The following is a 16,911-nucleotide window of genomic DNA, read 5'->3' on the forward strand; positions in this document are numbered from 1 at the left end:
AGGAAAAGGAAAAAAAAACCCAACTGTCTCAACAAGTATAGTTTTCAAATCATGGAAGGTAAACATTTCATCTCATTGTGCATCAAACCCATGAATATTCCATTCTGGGCACCACATTCATAGAAAGATTCAGAAATTTGGAATAGGTACAGAAAACAGCAACAAGGATAATCAAGAACTACAACTAAATTTAGTAAAGAGATACTGAAGGTATGAAGAATGTGTTTATTTTGAGAAGAAAAGATTGAGGACCTCATAGAGAAAGCTAAGACCTGTTTTCTATCATCTCAGAGTACAGAATATGAATAATGGGTTTAAATTACAGGAAGGCAGATTTGGACTGTTAGAAAAGCAGTAATAGCAGTTTCACAATGGAACTAAATACCCAGAGAGTGGTGGACTTCTTTTAACTGATGTGCTTAGCAGAGGTTGGATAAACCATTTGTTATGGATGCTTTAGTTGATTTCCAGCACTAAGCAGATGGCTGCACCTGATAGCTTAAATACCCCCTTTCAACTTTGATTCTGTGATCTTGTATGTATAATTGAAGTAATTCTTGGATGCTATATTATTTAAAATTATAGAACACTTAAGTGGTAGACTGTTAGGCAAGGTATATTGAACACGTAGTTAACTATATATTCCCAAATGAAAAAAGCAAAAGAAGATGAAATGGCCATAGACTGAAAATAGCTGAAGAAAGGCAGAACATAAAAGAAAACAGAAAGAAAAAAAAATTGCTCAACTAAACACTGGGTTCCAGAGAATGGTAGAAAAAGGCAAAGAATCATATTTAAATAAGCAATGCAAAGAAACTGAGGTAACTAGGTAGCAGATATACTGGAGAAAGAAGATGCATAGTCCTCATTTAGTGACTGCCTCATTTAGTGACTGTTTGCAGTTATGATGGTGATGAAAAAGTAACTTTATGACCAATCCTCACATTTACAACCTTAGCAGGTCTGTAAAGCAAAGGAAAGCTGAAATAAGATCATAAGTGCAGACACGGTTTCACTTAGTGACTGCTTTGCTTAACGACCAAGTTGCCAGTGTCAATTGTGGTCCTAAGTGAAGACTACCTGTACAAAGAAGAGAGAGTACAAATATACAGAATTGTATCAAAAAAAAATTCCAAAATCAATTATATGCATCAGGCATCTTGGAAAATTAAGTTAATTGGGTTCCCAAAGTATCGCTGACAATGAAGTTGCATAAGCTGATGAAATTCCAGCAGAACTCTTAAAATCTTACAGAATGATGTAGTTAAAAGCACTACATGCAATTTGTAAGCAGGTATTAAAAACACAGCACTCACCAAAAGACTCAGAAAGATCAATTTACATTCCAATACCAAACAAACTACTGAACAGTTGTACTTTTCTCACATGCTAAGTAAGATAATGCTCAAACTTTTGAAATCTAGACTACCAACAATATATTGAACAAGAACTACCAAATGTACAAGCTGCATTCAGAGGAGACAGAAGCACCTGAGATCACACTGGGGAACAATTACTGGCTGCTGGCTAGCTGTAGTTGGTCTGCATCTTTGGAAGGCTTGGAAGGCGGTTAGGCTCTGCTACTTCTTACTCTAACTGTGTCAGCTTCAGAATCTTGTTGCTCATTCTACCAAACTGTTTTACATTCAGTTTCACCTTCTCTGCATACCCAACTGGCTTCTCCTTCAGCTCTGACTCAACTACTTTTCCCTCTTCCACCACACCCTGTGCTTTCAGATTCTTTTTTATCTGTCTGCAGTACAGATATGGTCCTCTACTCTCTTAAAGTCCCAGGGAACATAAAACCATAAGAAAGAAAAACCCACATTAGCAGCTTTGAGTTTTTCCTTCCACATGGTTCTGCACTGGGCTGCCTTTCTTTAAAAGCCCACTCAGAAGTTTCAGCTGGTCCAGAATACAGTGGCCCATGTACAGGTAGTCACTGCTTAATGACCACAATTGGGACTGGAATTTAGGTTATTAAGCAATGTGACCATTAAGCAAATTATCACATTACCGTTTCGCTTAGCGACCGCAATTCTGGCACTCCCGACTGCCATCATTAAGCGAGAATCGCAGATTGTTAAGCAGATGTAGTCCCAGGTAATGAGCACGGGTGCCTTAGGGGGGTGGGGGAAGCCCTGGGAGGTCGAGTGCAGGGGGTGCTGCAGTGCAGTGGAACGCTGCAGCCGCCCCTGGAAGCCTCAGCCGCCCCAGCCCAGCATCTTGCTGGCCAGTGCTGAAAAACTGGTGGGTTTACCTTCAGAAAATTCTACTGGTATCCTATAACACTTACTTAAGATAGAAACACATGGGATCAGGTTGCACATCTCTGGATGGTGTTCAAAATGCTAAAACAATTCTCCTCCTCCTTAAAAACCATATGTTTAAAATGGTCTTTTTGAAACAAAAAGAATTGTAGTTATGGTTTCAAATGATTAAATGCAGACTAAATACTAATGAATGTAAAGATCAAAGGGAAATACATTATGATCTACTTTAATTGTTCCTACATATTATTGGTCATAAAAGTACAAAACATTATTTGGCACATTATATAGAACTGCACATTTTCTCATTTGGAAAGTGGTAAATAAAACTTGTGATTATAGCTTAATTAGTAACTTGAACAAAATTCTAGGGTTAGTCTGAGAATAAAATTACATCACGTTTTTCTGGCTGCTTGTATTTAACCTTCCAAATAGAAGTGCTAAATGTATTTTAAAAGAATCCAGTTCAGCTCCATTATGTCAAATGTATCCTACAAAAATGTATTAAATATAGTTTAACATAGTAATCTATTGAGAGCTGGTTTGGGTAGTGGTTAGGGCACGAAGCTAGAAGCTGGGAGACCATGAGTTCTAGTCCTAGGCACAAAACCAGCTGGATGACTTTGGGTCAGTTGTCTATCTCAGCCCTAGGAAAAAGGCAATGGCAAACCACTCCTGAAACCTTGCCAAGAAAAGTGCAGGGACTAGCCCAAGCAGTCACCAGGAGTCAACATTGACTTGAAGGCACAAAAAGTTTCTTATTGATTATATCTATTCACTAGTCAGCTGCAGTTCAGAATTAAAAAAAAAATAAAATCGCAAGATCATTTGGTCACAACATAGGTTATGACCTATGTCACAACATACACTTAAATCAGCAAACATGACTGCTGTCCAAGAATTGTACAACAGATCCTCTGATTCTAGCAAATGTAATACAGAAAAATAATACAGGCTTAACAACACCCAACTCTTAAGTTTAACTATTGTTTTATATTGTACTCCAATATGTAAACTACACAAAAGTAAATCTCACTGCAGCTGCTGCTAGCAAGAATAAGCAACTGAAAAATATTAATTTTCCACCCCAAATGGGATTAACCATTAAAATGGTTAATATTCATGGGATAATAAAAGGGAAGCATGTACCGGGACAGTGCACTAGTAAGTTATCAAAAACACAAAGAATAAAAGTTAGAGGACGGGGTGCTTTTCTGTGAATGTTATAAAATCTTCACTTATATCTACTCTTTGTGGCTCCCAGGGTTAACATGAGTCATGTCAACGATTAAGAAACTGAGAAAGTGTATACTATAGGGTAAAGCACGACATTCAAAGAGAAAACAACCGCCCTCTAGTGTCCTTTTTTTTTTTTTTTTTAATCGCACGACTTGGGCTACAGTTAGTTCACTTGAAATCTACTGCCTATATACGTATTTCTTCAGAACGAACGTAATGCAAGCGGGGGAGAAGTCCCCATTACTGGGCACCTTTCAGATTTATATTGTATTTTTTGCCCATAAGCTCTCTGCTTATGGGCAAACTTTACCTGCGATTCCCCTGGTGGGCGGGAGGGCTGCAAGCTACAAGCTTTCCCCGCTGTCCTCCCACCCACCAGCTAGCCCACCCCCACCCCTCCGCTTTCCCAGGCAGGCCCATTGCCATCCACTTCCTCTATCCTGGGGTTAAACGCAGCCTCCGAAGACGGGTTGCCGTGGAAACGGAAAATCCGCTTTGTGACGCGATTCGACACCAGCCGCTTTTCTCCACGGCCCCCACTTCTGACTCAGGCAAAGGCGGCCAAGTGGCAGCCCGTTCCTCGCGCGGCTCCAAGCCAACACGTACTGGCCGGCTGCTCGACCCCGACACTGGAGGCGCCCCCGGCGGAAGATTCAGGCACTGATAATAACAACCCCAGCTTTCGAGTGCGGTTACAGCACTTCGCTATTAAAGATAAGTAAGGCACCTTTAGTGTTGAAAAGGGGTTTTGCAGGGGTCTTCTTTGGGAGGAGAGGGGATAGATCCCGTTTGAATAATTACAAGTTTGGCAAAGTGTTCTGTTTTGCCTTTTTTTTTTTTTTAGACGCTGAAAGCGTATTTAAACAACTTAGTGCCCTTCAGGGTTTTTGTGCTGCAGCTCCCATCCTCTCAATTATTATTTATGTTGACTGATCTGGTATAGAATTTCAACCAGAGTTTATATTTTAAAAACTGCCTTTTTATGATTTTCTACATATTTTTAATTTACGAACTTTTGTAATGCTACTGGTGTGGAAGGTTTTTAAATCTTGCTTATTAGGCACATAGAAAGAGATGTATATATAGCCTATTGAAAAATAATTCCAATAGTTACAGAAAACAATCAACTTCCAACTAAACAGAGATTAAACCCTTCATTGTATCTTCAAGCTGGTATGCTGAAATTTCCTTCAATCATTTTCAAATGTTCTAGCCACTAATCTCACTAATCATATAATGGCATACAAAGAGATCAGACTGCAATTCTATGCACAATCTCATTGAAATCCATTATTCAACTATACAGTAGCTAATAATCAGGATTCTTAAGGCACTTTGTAAACTTCAGAATTGAAGATGAAAGCAATAAAATTATGAAGGATGAAGTAGATGCTAACACAACTTGACTGCATGTTTCAGATTCTCTGAAGCCTATACTTATAAATAATGAAATGCATCAGAATAAACAAGCTGTTCTAATACTATTAGGAGCCTGAGAAAAAAGAACACTGTAATCTATCAGTAGGAGTTCTGAAGAGATGGAAAATGTGCATTCTACTTTGAAATTGAATAATGATATTGAATAAAAATTAGCTGCCCACAGAAACTGGAGGGGGCTGAAATTACCAATGACACTTTACATTTTATTTCATTATTATAAAATCCACTTCTTCATGGAAAGCTCCAAGGTGTAATCTTACAGATACACAATATTTCAGTTATGTTTTATAATATGAAAAAGTAGTGGTATCCTCAAGCATTTGCATAATCATTTAATTTCTCAGTAAAATATTCCTGTGGGTTAGCTTTATTGGCAATCACATTAATTGTCATACTTAACAAACAAAAAAATAGAGATGTGTTGCTGGGGCCAGGATGTTAGGGGAACACAATATCTATGTATCTTAATTCTAAATAAAATTTAGCTCCTTTTTAACATCTACATGAAGCCACTGGGTGACATCATCCATCACCATAGGATGAGGTATCATCAGTATGTGGAGGATACTCAATTGTACATCTCTATTCTGGATACACTAAGTGATGCTGTGGTTGTTCTTTCACGGTGCTTTGGGGGTCTGGATGAGGAACAACAGGGTTCAACTGAACCCTGGTAAGGCAGAGGCTGTGGGTTTGGGGCTCTTCTGTTTCTGGGGGCTTACCATCTTTAGTCCTGGATGGGGTTGCCCTGCCCCAGATGGACCCAGTGTGTAATCTGGGGGTCCTCCTGAACTCATGACTCCTGCTCAAGGTGCAGGTGGCAGTCGTGGCTAGGAGGGCCTTTGCTCAACTCCATGTTGTGTGCCAGTTGCACCCTTTCCTGGATCGGGAAGCCCTTCTCTCATTCATGCCTTGATCATCTCCCGTATGGACTACTGCAATGCGCACTACATGGAACTACCCTTGAAAAGTATCCGGAAGCTGCAGCTGGTGCAGAATATGGTGGCACAGGCAGTTATGGACGCCTCTTGGGCTGTGCATGTAACACCTCTGCTGCATGAGCTGCATTGGGTGCCACTTTGCTTCCAGGTCCAATTCAAGGTATTGGTTATGATCTTTAAATCCTTTCATGGCATAGGCCCAGGTTACCTGAGGAACCATCTCATGCTGGTTACATTAACCTATCTCATCTGGTCTGGCAGGAAGGGCAAGTTACGGACCTCATCGGTTAGAGAATTTCAATTGGTGGAGTCTAGGAGACCCTTTTCTGCTGTTGCCCTGGTTCTGTCAACTAGCATGGGGACCCAATGGGAGTTCGCAGTACTGGGGGTGATTGGTGGTTTGAGGATGCTCTCTCCGTCTTTTAGCTCTTGTATCTTTTTGTAAATATTTTTATCATTTTTCATTAACTTTTTACTTGTAAGCCACCTAGAGTCACTTATACAGTGAGATGGGCAGCATAGAAATTTGATTAATAAAATAAATAAATAAAAATAAACAAAAATCATTTCAAGTTTTTGCAAATATAAACATCCATTATTGATTACCAGTAAACTGCAAAAAGTATATTTGCCCATCTTTTTCAGCTATTACTGCTGCAGTTCTTCCCATTACTGCAACTCCAAGACTGAGAAAGTTCATTCAGTGTGATTGCTCTTGAAATGTTGTTTTAGACAAGTAGGTGGGTTTTTTTAGCCCAGCATTCTGTCAGGAACAGTGGCTAACTAGCTGCAGGCCTGAATATTAGCTCTGATCAAAACTGAATTGCAGGGAATGAGAAAGATGAAGTAACATTGCCATTAAATCTGAATCTATAAAACCGACCAGAGAAGAGAAATATTATCCTAATGTTCCAAATTATCTTCAGCAAGGTTCTAGGACAGATTGTTAAGCAGCATATCTGAGCACTTAGAACACTATCATAAGGAACATGGTTTGTCAAGAACCCAAGTTGGACTAAATTTTTGTCTTTTTATGACGGACTAGTTTGATACATCAAAGGAATGCTGTTAATGTAATATAACCTGAGCTTAATAAAACACAGGACAAAAACTGTCATGATATTTTTGTCCACAACATGGATCAATGTGGCCTAAAAGATAAAGATACTTGGTCTAATGAGCAACTGTAAAGCATCCTCATAAATGATTCTGCATCCAAGTGGAGGACAATGTCAAATGGAAGCTTGGCCCTCCTTGCTGCAAAGAAGCATAGCTTTACATTCAACCAGCAAGTTGACAGGTCCCAAGTCAACATCTTGTTAAGAGGCTAGGAGTGCTACCCCCCACCCCCACCCCCCTGGAACCACAACTTTGGGAAAGTGAGAGGCATAGCTCCATAGAGCAAGCCATGAGTTGTTTGGACTTCTGGCCCTACACCAAGGTGCTGGTATGACCCTTGTCAGTTCAATTACTTAGTGTGAAGCTATGCTTCTCCATAGCAAAGAGAAATGACAGCAGTAAAAACAGGTCCCAGCACTGGCTGTGTCTGCATGTTGATGGGAAGTTAGAAATGAAGCAGTCTGCTCCATGGGCAGGGAGTAGCACTTCATTTTCTAAGGATTGTCAAGTTGCTGCCTTACTTCCACCCTATTGTGTGTGAATAAAGCCAGGCTACATAAAATGAGCTGGAGGGACACTGTGATAAAGCAAGGGGGGAAAACAACCTCATCCCACTAGAAACTACTCTAGTATATTTTTTCATGCAATCCTTAGTAGTGAAGATCCAAGATACCATCTTTCAGAACTAGTTCATAGACTGTGCTTAAGCCACAATTTGATGAATAAAAATTGGTTAGATTCAAACCACATTATTACTTGCTCCAGCTTTACAATCTAAAGCATGGTGGAAGTGGAAGAGAGAATATGGATTATGACAAATATCAAATAAATGTGTCTATTCTGATACACATAGTGCTCATTCTCTGGTATGTAAGGTTATAGCCAATAGTAGGTTTATAGTTGAATGCTTGAAAGCTGATATTAAAATTTACTTTAACATATTGTTTACTACCCACTTTTTCTTTTTTAATATGCTATTATTTACAAATACATTCATATTTTAAGTTGCTGACATCACTTCAACTGAAATTGCACTGTTCAAACATGGCAGCCAATTATGATAGCCTCATGCAGAAATAGCAAATAGTATATACACAAGAAGGACAAAGCCTGTGGCACATTTTTTTTATATCAAATTTGTCATCACCCATCTCGTTAAAACAACTCTGGGCAGTTTACAAAGCGATTAAAATAAATTAAAATTACAATATACAAAAATCCTAAAAAAGAATATATCCAAGGATAGATGTTAAAATTGGCAGTCACTTGGGGAGCATCATCAAAGTGTTATCAAAGCGCCAGCCACCCCTAGGATTGGGTAAGATTGTTGTCACCCCATGCAAGCTGGCAGAGCCAGGTCTTTAATCCTTTCCAGAAAGCCAGGAGGGTAGGGGCCTGCCGCATCTCCTGCAAATTGAACATGGAGCCTCAATGGAACCAGATCAACACACTAGAAGACTGTAACTGAAAACTTTAAAAATAATAGTACTTTTACCACTTTTATATTTTAACAAAGATGGGTCTGTATACTTCCACTATATCTTCATACTATCTGAGGAAAATGTGTACGTTTCAGATCATAAGATAATCGCCACTTTGTATGTCAATAAAGTATAGCTCCAAGAATCACTGACCATAACTTCCAGATTTTAATGAAATATATTATCAATGTATTGTGAAGAAGCAAGGACTCATTTTTGCTGTAACACTGTGTTTTTATTAAACATATATCCAATTACCTTCAGAAGCTCTAGGTGTTTACATGAAGATCTCCCTTCGTTTTATCCTAACAAACCTAAACAACAGACTGGGCAGAGAGCGGGAGAGAAAGAGAGACCCTCAAAATCATTCAATGAGTTTCAGTGACTGAGAGTAGACTTGCACATGGTCCTCTGCAGTCCTAATCTAGCAAAACCACTATACTATACTACTTATCCACACAGCACTCTTTTTGTAGTTCACAAATTGTGAGACAGCAAGTAAAAATCAGAGCAAAACCCAGTAATTATAAAACTGGTGGTGATCAAAGTATAGTGCATTTTGCAAATAGCAAAACCAAATTCAGACATTCAGAAAAATAACATCATATTGATTGGATAGTAACAATCATAAATAAGATGGATCTGGTGACTTGGAAAACTGACTAGATGAGGAGTTATTAGCTGCAGCTGGGCATCTTTAAAATAGGAGCAATATAATAAAATATAGGTTAATGTTTCAGGAACTCCCTCACCACAGGGGCAAAGTTTTTGTTCAAATAGCATATTCCATAATTTCCCTCTGAGAACAGCTATTGTGAGAGCATGACACCTTGCAGAGTTGGGACTCTTTTGCATAAGGGAACTGTTATTTGGCTTAGATATCTAGCCACCTTGAAAAAAGGTAAATGATTGTCCAACAGCACATATTTGGGTATGGCAGCCACGTCTGATTGGGTTTCAGATCCTTGGAGTACAGCTTAAGGGTAACCTCTGCATGCTCATATCCCATCATCAGGATGTCACACAATGTCCTACCCCAAAATGAAACAGTCACCACTTAAAATTGCAGGTGTCAAACTTAGGGGGGGGGGAGAGTATATTTAACCATTGAGAGAATGCAAATATGAGTTTCAATTTGGTCACACCAGCCCCATGGCACAAGACCACATTAGGAACACATCATAGGACTTGAAATATAGTCCTTAAGAACTTATATTGCACCTTCTTTAAAGGGGTTAAGGAGCTACACAGTCCCAACTGGATCTGAACAAAAGCTGTGGCCATACTCTGGCTGACAATACTTTTAGTACAGCCAGTACAAACAATGCACTTCTAGTGTAATTAAAAAAAACCTGCATGGCTGCTGCTGACTTCTGTGCATTTTGGACAGCATACTCCATACATGGCCTGAATTTACTAGTAGCATGAAATGCTACCCCTAAATAATTGAATACTTTGACTTGTTTGATTGGGTGCTTATTCAGTTGCCAGGCATGAATTTTGGGGCAGATAGCAAATACTAATACCTTAGTTTTCCCATAATTATTTTAAAGGCTTCTGCCCTACAATATGGAGCTTAAACATGTAAAGCTTGCTTTAGACCATTTGGCATCTAAGAGAACAGCACAGCATCATATAGGAAGATTGCAAAGTGTCTGCCTTCAATTTTGTAGGATGACGAGCTAGATTATTCATCTTGGTCACAAGAGGACTGATTACAGGTTACTCCAAATACACCAATCCAGATTACTCCAAAGAACTTCAACAGTGACAAGCCAGGTTGGAATTGTTTTACAAGATCAATTATTTCTGAGCCTGTTACAGGTGGCCACTATGGGAGCAGACTTGTATTAAGCTCTTAGGTCAAGCTCAACTGAGTCTTCCTGAAATGATAATGCCCTAACATGGTTCTCCCATGCTGAAGCAGGTATAAAAAACACAACAAGAAAGGTTGGAAACTGGGTAGTGGGTTATCTGGTGCCAAAACAAGGCTGAATTCTTAGAGTGAGCACTAAATTGATGTTATTATCAAATATCAAAATGCAGTGAGGGGTTGGGAGGTATCATGAAATATGGATACAATGAAAAGTAATTCAAGTTTGCAGCATTTAACATTTTGAGTACCTATCAATATAAAGTGATAGTTCTATCACAGTAGAAAATACTTCAAATAAATCTTTCTTACCACTGAAGGGGAGTGGCCTGTCTTTAAGATAAGTTTAAGGCCTCAGTTCAAGTTGTCCATGAACATCAGGCCCAAGCAGTCAAAGATCCAAATAAACATCCCAACATTGTATATATTTTTAATAACACATCCAAGTAATGACAGAGATCTAACTAGAACAAAATCTTATTTTATTTTGGCTCCAAATCCTTCATAGGCTCCTTCAATCCCAAAGCCAAGAAACATCTGCTGAGATACTCAATCACTTTATCTCAGCATACCAGAATGGAAACTGGTGGCCCTTTTATCTTTAATGGACTTCTTCCTGTTTTGGGGAGGAAGGTGAGTCTCACATAGTCATTTTTTTAATTATTATTTTGGTCACTGACTAGCAAAGTGTGCCTCACATATACTATTTCTGCATACCTTCAATAGTACAACCATTTCTTGAAGACCACCACCATAGAGTAATTCACAGAATCCACTGAATTGTACAGGTATTCCTGCATGGGCAAGTTGATGTTTACAGTGTTTCCTGAAGATGTAAAATTTGAAAACATTGTTATAACAATTGTTCCAATTCAGAAAGCGTTTGGAAGAGGTTCCAGTGCACTCAATGAATTCTTCCATCAACAAGTACTTCCATGCTAAGCTCAACTGAAGGACAAATGGAGTAGAAAGAGGGCACACAGAAGATTATAGACTGGGGCAAAGAATTATAACTTCTCAGGTAGAGGTAAGCATGTTTTCAAAACAGAAGGTCCCTACATGCTATTGGTAGTAGAGAAATATACATATCATTATATCAAAGCTATATACTACAAGAGCCTCAGACTAAGTTCACATATATCCCTAATGCATCATGGTTTGTTTTAACCTTATAAGTTATACAAATCCAACCACTGCTGATTTGTTTCTGTGATGTTTGACCCCAAACAGTGTTTGCTTGCTGAAAAAGATACCTTTGAAATGCATTTGATTTAACTACTATTAATTACTGATAATTAGCATGTCCACAACTGCTGGCTGAGTAGAATGGAATTTGTAATTCAAGGCTTCTAGAGGCCATCAGGATAAAGAAACCTACTGTACATACTTGCAAATAAGCCAAGAATTTTAGGTGTCAAAATGCATCCAAAAAATTGGGTTTGGCTTATCTGTAGATGAGCTTATCCATGAGTATATACATTAATACTTTAAAAGTACCTGTATATCCTGTATATACTTGCACATAAGCCCATCTGCAGATAAGTTGACCCTTGAATTTTTAACCAAAATACTATGAAAAATGGATAATCCGTGGATTACCCACGGATAAGTCAATTGCAAAAACTAAAAAATACAAAAATTTTGAGGGTCAGTTTATACACAGATGGGCTTATATGCCAGTATGTATGGTAATTTACCTTGTCAATTACTTCTGGTATGAATTCATATAGAGAAGAGCATGTTTGCAATATCTCTGCTTATAACTAGGGTAACTATCAGTTTTCCCTCAATACTGTTTAATTTATTGCTTTAGAAAATTCAGAATACAAAGTATAGCACCATAATTATACTATTATGATAAAATTCCTTTCCTGTTTAGCCAAAGACAATAATATGTGTAGTATAAAAGAGCTGCAACACTACTAATCTCTTAATACTTACCTAATTGAGTACCTGTAAAAAAGATCCTAGTGATAATCTGAGTATTTATTTATCAAATTTAGAGAGTCACTAAACACCATAAGGCTCTGGGTGATGCAGAACACTAAAAACAATAGAAACCAAAATAATAAGAACAACGTACATCTCAGAAGGAAACCCATGGCCTTTTTAAAAATAGGATGGCAGGCATACAAGTCTCTGGGGGGCTGGTACTCCTTAGGGCAGGCACCATGATAGCGAAGGCCTGCTTGTGGGTCCTGTCAAGTGACATGGTTTAGTTGGCAGGATTCAGGGCATGCCTACTCTGTCCAGTTGTCCAGGATGGGTAGAAACCATCAGATGGATGGTTCTTAAGATAATCAGGCCTATGCCATGAAAGTTTTTATAGGTGGTAACTAACACCTTGAATTACACCTGGATGCTAAAAGGCAACTAGTACAGCTCACGGAGCAGTGGTACTAAATGGACATACCATAGCAATGCCCCATCATTGCCTGTATCACATTCTGGATCCGCTGCAGTCTGTAAGAGGTCTTCACTGGCAGCCCCATGTAGAGCACATTGCAATAGCCCATATACAAGGTGACTGAGGCATGAGTGATTGTCTGGAAGGCCCAGAATGGCAACTGTTAATTGCAAAAAGCTTTTTTTGCATATAAGGACCTTAACATGCATACCAAAATGGCTGGATAAGATAGATTTACTTTATTTATTTATTTAAATATTTTCTGCTCTTATTATGGCTGTCCAGTAAAAGAATCTGTGAGCTGATAGTATAAACTGTGGGTTTTTTAAATAAAATATTTTGAATGTTGATGGTTTTCTTGAAAATAATAAGCATTAAAACTTCCTTAATATGAATGGGGGTTTTTTTTGAGTAGTTAAATAATACATCAGGAAAGAAACAAAAACAATCAAGATGGAAAATCCTAATCAAATAAAAAATTAAGAATATTATGCTCTAAAAACACATTCCTTCAAAATCTCTATGATAAGTAAGTTAGTTAGTGGTTATTAAGAGACTTATTTGAGATCAGAAGTAGTAAGGTCCTTGATCACCTATTTGCATGTAGATTCACCAGAATTATTTCCTGAGCATGAGATACATGCTAATGTAAGAAAGATGCAGCTAAATTCTGAGCAAATATTAGCTGTGTATCTTCTGATTACAATATCTCAATTACAGTAAAGTGATCCAAGAGGCTGTCCATTTTGAATTCAGATGATGTGAATCTGAAACCCTGAAAATAATGCAGTAATTCAAGAACAGAACCTCAAGTTTTATTTTACTGCTTAAGATTTCTTCATCAGCATAGCATGTTAACATGACCATAAAGAACTCAGATGAAGCTACTCAACACCATGCTGGAAATGCAACACATCTATAGACTGGCACTGATGATACAGACCAAATGTACACTTCTGAAAGAAGTAAGGCTCTGGTGGGCTGTAAAGAATCTATAGTTTGATGATCTAAAATTGATGGTAAACTTTTTAAAGAAATTTGTCTCACAATTAATTGCAAGATGGTCATCTAATGAAAGAGAGAGATATTCTGAAAATTCTTTATGCCTTATCAACTAGTGCTGAAAGTCACATTGCAAGTGATTGTCTAATTATGTTCCTCCCAAACTCTTCACTAACTTTTCAAAAATAGTTCATTATCAGCATTTTCAGCTGCATGATATTGGTTTTATTATAGTGACAGAGAAAATGGAATTCATCACACTAAAGATTATCCTCCACTATTATCTTTTTTTTTCTGGAAGCCTCTTGGTTTAAAATCATATAAAGGTACTAAAAAACCCAATGAAATAAACACACAGTTCCACAGGCATAACTTAATACTGATTTTATGAATAAGTAAGTTTACAACTACTCACAGCAAAGACAATTAATATGACCCTCCCACACCATTTTCTGGCTGTAAGAATATATACTGAAATCTCAAACTTGAATTTTGTAGTAAAAATAAAGTCCCAAGTAACTCCACTTTCAACTTTCTGTAAATTCACCAAATATATTGAAGATTATTGGCGCATGTTCCAGATACCACTGCAATTTCTATTAATGAAAATGCATAGAGCTTTGGATAAGTAAGGATTACAAGTGAAAGTTGCCCTCCTAAGCATGAAGGGCAACTGAACATACTGATAACACCATTTGTACACAGCAAAAGGAGTAGTCTAGAAGCACAGTAAAAAAAAAGGGTTCTCCTTACTCTTCTGAAGTATTTTATATACCTATTGAAGTGATACCATTTACTATCATATCATAAACTCATTTGATAGTTAATCCTGGCTACTGTAAAGCAGAACTGGATTCTAACCATGCAATCCCATTTATAGAAACAAATGTATGCTCATATCAGTGATGCTAGTTTGCAGTAGTAGTAGTAAGAATAGAACTGGCACAAGTGCATAAATGCTCATATGCTTCAGAGGAGTACAGTAAGTCCTACTTCTATATTCACATTTGCTAATGCAAATCAGAACTTACAATCACATATGATTTCAAAGAATCAAAAAGAACAATATACTTTAACCACCTTATTATAAGTAAAAAAAAAAGTCAAATACTATTAGGCAATCGACAGTGCGATCCACTGCCAAGGAAAGTATATCAGATATAATGGAGCTTACTCTGAATCAACATGCACAGGATGACACTCCCAAGGACAAGCTCAAGAAAGCATCACTACCAGTGAATGACGCTTAAAATTTGCACATGTGGCAACTACCATTTACCATATGTAGCCATGAACATGCTTGAAGCAGGTTACTACAAGGTACGAAGTGAAGTAGATACACAATTGTCAAGGCAGCCAGAAACATGTATTAAAAAACGAGCGCCCCTGCGTTAACACGACTTATTCCCCGGTGAGCTTACACGGAGTTGCAGCCTTTATTGGCCTAACGCGGGGGGCTGTGGAAGAGGAAAGCGAAATTGCCTGCGTATATCTTGGTGTAAAATCATGCAGGATTAACCCCATGAAGTAAAATCGGGAACTACAGTACGCAACAGGCCTCTCTGGTCTGATGCTGAGCTCCAAACCCTTTCGTTTGCTTCCCACGGACACCTCCGGATGTCTTCCTCATGCCAATGCTGGCTCGGCCCCGATCCCGCTCCTCTTAAGAAAGGACTGACTCGCTTCCTTCCCTCTTTGCTCTGTCACAGCCTAGGAGGCTCCCAACACGATCCTAAAAGGGCCCTCGTCCTTCAAACCCGTCCCCCTTCCCGGCTCCCGTCGGCTCTGCCGAACTCACCACTGCGACCAGAAGGGAAGCCGGTAAGCGACGCTACTCGTGTATGCCGGGAGCCCCCTCTGCGGGTGATGCGTTAACTCCAGCTTGGGCGGACCAGCCCCGCAGAGCCAATGAAGAAGGCCCAAGTCTCTGTGATGAGCCTCCCCCTCCCCCTCCTTCCGCCTCGAGCTGGCGCACCTCACAATCGCCGCCGCGGTCCATCCTCATTCCATATGCCGCGCCAGCGAGTCCTCATTGGTTAGCGCAGGGTGGCGCGCGAGGGGCTGGCTCTGTTACATTCTAAAACGGTTGTGTCGGTGAGGGGGGGGTGAAGCACGCGCGCGGGAGAGAACAGTGCAAGGGTTACTCTCGGTCATTTTTTGCTTGGGGTCACGGGCGCCGGAGGAAAGCGGCTGCTGGCGATGACACAATAGACCCGTTGAAGTAGTAACAGCGGCAGGGGCTGAAGGAGGAGGAAAGGAGGAAACTCTGCCTAGAAATACTTATGCTCTTTGCAAAATAAACGCCAGCGCTGGCCACTGCTCAGGCACTTCCCGTTATTAGCCTCACCAACATTGCACGGTCCTGTTCCCAGGCCACCTGAAAATCTAAATGCATGAGAAATCGAGCAGCAATTTATTATGCAGATCCATATTGGCTACTGAGCTGTCGTTATTCAACTTCCGAGGCTAAATAAGAGATTGAAAATACAGGACACTGGACTTCCTGATCCCTCCTGTTGCCCTTGCCGCTGTAGGACGAAATCATGAATGAAGTCGTGGGAACTCGAAGTTTGCATGGTTCGGCTGATTTGAAGGAAGGATATACAGTATACGGTAGTGTTAAATCAGGAAATATTTCTCTCCCACTTCTGGCCACTTTAGCATTTAATTAAGATGCTTCACTTTATAACAAGTTTGATTTAAATAAACCCTGTAATATTTATACAGGTAAAATTTATACAAGTAAAATCTACACATTAAACTGCAAAACATATAAGCAAGTAGGGAGTACCAGTCCTGTTTTTTAAGATAGTTAAACACATGTTTAAAATCAGGTTTAATGCTCTTCCAGAAGAGTGCAATACCAATGTGCATAATGCCCAAAGAGCATATTGCAAACAACCAGTCAGATGTTATGTGAGCAGATGCGTCTCTGGAAGGTGCTCAATCTCTCTTGCATCAAAACTGCCATGGAAGGCAATGACCAGCGACCAGAAGGGAGGAAACCTACCTGTAGCAGTTGAAAGTGGCCATAGTGAGCTGGACACTGCTAATGAGACATCCTAGAATGTTCATATGGCAAGACTTGGATCAGGTGAAGGGGGAAAACACTACTTTAAAACCGGATCAGCTACTGATG

General features: G+C 39.2%; 1 protein-coding gene across 3 annotated transcripts in view; it reads right to left on the minus strand.

The window, feature by feature from the left end:
• ACSL3 (acyl-CoA synthetase long chain family member 3) overlaps nucleotides 1–15,728 on the minus strand; it is a 67,132-nt gene extending 51,404 nt beyond the window's left edge. Inside the window, exons 1-2 of one of the 3 annotated variants that reach the window (XM_088132552.1) lie at nucleotides 15,571–15,728; nucleotides 11,081–11,189 (exon numbers count right to left, since the gene is read on the minus strand). The gene's annotated coding sequence lies outside the window, so the exon portion shown is untranslated. Of the gene's footprint in view, nucleotides 1–11,080; nucleotides 11,190–15,193; nucleotides 15,514–15,570 lie in introns of those variants that run through there. The other 2 variants (XM_088132550.1, XM_088132553.1) reach the window with 2 other exon arrangements.
• Nucleotides 15,729–16,911: the final 1,183 nt, after the last annotated feature.

Source organism: Python bivittatus, unplaced genomic scaffold, assembly GCF_059951505.1.
Source record: "Python bivittatus isolate LINGU-HERP-01145 unplaced genomic scaffold, Pbiv_v1 ctg000980_np1212, whole genome shotgun sequence".
NCBI classification, from domain to species: Eukaryota; Metazoa; Chordata; class Lepidosauria; order Squamata; family Pythonidae; genus Python; species Python bivittatus.